The following is a 2,476-nucleotide window of genomic DNA, read 5'->3' on the forward strand; positions in this document are numbered from 1 at the left end:
GTGGCCAATCAGATTGTAGGGGTGGCACATGCCACCCTGGGCCACCCCTTTGGCCCCGGCTATGAAGAACAGGTGGGAAAAAGTTTATTAATTTGATAATCAATTTTTAATTTTAATTCTTTTTATGATTTAAATTCAAGTACCCCTTACTTTTCATTGTTTTTTGTGTCCGCGGTCCAACGTTAATCACAGATTTAAGACTTTTTCTCACCAATTTCTGATGTTTTTGGCCATTTTAGTTTTTAGCCTTTACCTTTTCATGAATTTCAAAAAATTGTGCCACAAATTGTTATCGATGGATGGAGAAAATGTCCTATAACATAAACATTTATCAATTACTTTAAAAAAGATAACAGGAAACATTTTTTAGTTCTTTTTCAGGTTTCTTTTTGAACAAATGTACCACAAACTAAATATAATATTGCTTAATGAATACTGGATTAATTTATGCTGTAGAAGCCATTTAATTATACTTCTGACATTAAGAGACAAAAATGAAACATATGCCCTTTATAGGTTCACATCAGTCATTTGAGTAACTATTAACCTTCCAAAACAATAACACACAAGTAATAAAGAACATTGATTTCTGCAAATCAGATCAACAGACATTGGGTTGATGTGTATAATTTAAAGAGCGTTGCTCATGGATCAGTAAAGCATTGAAATGGCTTTATTTTGTCAACATTACTGTTGAAAATATTTCAAATCTTTAAGTTCACACCATAAAAAATATGTAAATGACCTCATCCGTGTACCCTTCATTCTTTGGTTATTTCGTTTTAAAACCAAATCAAAATAACAAATAAACGGTATGGCTATTTAGTTTTATTGACTTAAAACCTCCTCGTTTCTTGTGATCAACTTCCATGTGTGTTGACGGCTGCTGTTAGCGGTATTAAAATGTGCAAAATAAATATTTTTACTCCCCCCAAAAAAAGCTGTAATTTTTTATGCAAAAGTGTCACATGGTAGAAGTTCTAACATCTATTGTTCCTCACAGTCTATAGTCAGTCACCAGTTTATCTGGATACTATTTAAACCGTAGCACCATAAAGCAAAACATAAACGTGAGCAGCTTTTTATGAGCTAAAACATCCACAGACTGAATGAAAACATGATCAGAACCAGAAAACAGTTCTATTGTGTGAGGAGACCTGGTCCAGGACCTGTGGACGGAAACCAGGGACTTCAGTTCTAGCTCTGTGTTCCCGTAAATATCCAAATATCTCACAAACACAACAAGATTTTTTTTATTGATTTGGTTTTAAAATGGAATAACCAAAGAACGAAGGTTACACAGATTAATCTGAATAATATAATAACATTTTGAATTTCTTTTGTTTTTCCTGTTCTGGAAAATCTGTGTTTTTTTTGTGTTTGTTTACAAGAAATCCCAACAATGACCGACTGTTTCATCCCATTGTACATGTTCTTTGCTCTTATTTATTGTCTCACAGTCGACGCTGTAAATAAAGAGCTCACAGTGTTTCCTCCCCCCTTACGTCCCTCATTCTTATCCTGTTAGCTAGGCTGCTACTGGCAAACCTCCACATTCATCTCCAGCTCTTTAATCTCCTTTCCTTCTTCCTTCGCTTCTCGTCTCACCTTCAACGGGCTACAAAATGTCTGCCATGTGTGAGGCCTCCCTCTGCACTCCCCCCTCCCTCTGCTCTCCAACTGAGCTGCACTGCGGTTACGTAACAGCCGAGGTCAAAATGTCACTGCCGTTGTCAGGGGAGATATAGAACAGAAGGGTTTCAGAGGAGAGGGAGAACAGGAGGGGAAAGCAGCAGGCGTTATCTCTCAGTCTGTGGGGGGGGGACGGTACAGGAAAAGGGTTGAAATGAAACATTATGTATGCACGATGATTAAAAAAGAAGCAAATCCTCTCAGTGATTATAGTTTAAAAGAAAGATGGACAGGAAGTGGACGAGGATATGAGAAAAACACCAAAAAAATAAGATTAGTGCATACAAAAGACCCTGTGTGTGTGTGTGTGTGTGTGTGTGTGCGTGTGTGCGTGTGTGTGTGTGTTTCCCAAAAACAAAAACACAAATAAGGAAAGAAATAAAGAGAGAATCTGTGGATGTCGGTGTTCTCCACTGCTCCACTAACCTACTTCTGGTTAATCTTTGTCTTAATTCTCTTTCATAACGTCGCTGCCAGAGCATTGCATCATAAAGCCAAACCCTGCACACACACACACACACACACCTTACTAACTCCTCATTCTCACCCACAGTCACACAATGTTCCATTCATGTATTTACTTTTTTTGAAAAATTGACATTGATTCCACTTCTGACCATTGACTAAATCAGTGGTTAATAAAGGGGAGAGATCTTATAGTCATCTTAAAGACGGAAATCCTTGTTTTAATCACAAATAAAATGGGTTCAAAGTGACCAAAAATGGTGGTAAAGATGGTGAAATGGGATTTTAAAAACCACAGAAATGGATGAAAGTTGCAAAT

This window comes from Gouania willdenowi, chromosome 17 (genome assembly GCF_900634775.1).
Source record: "Gouania willdenowi chromosome 17, fGouWil2.1, whole genome shotgun sequence".
In the NCBI taxonomy this organism is placed as follows: domain Eukaryota; kingdom Metazoa; phylum Chordata; class Actinopteri; order Blenniiformes; family Gobiesocidae; genus Gouania; species Gouania willdenowi.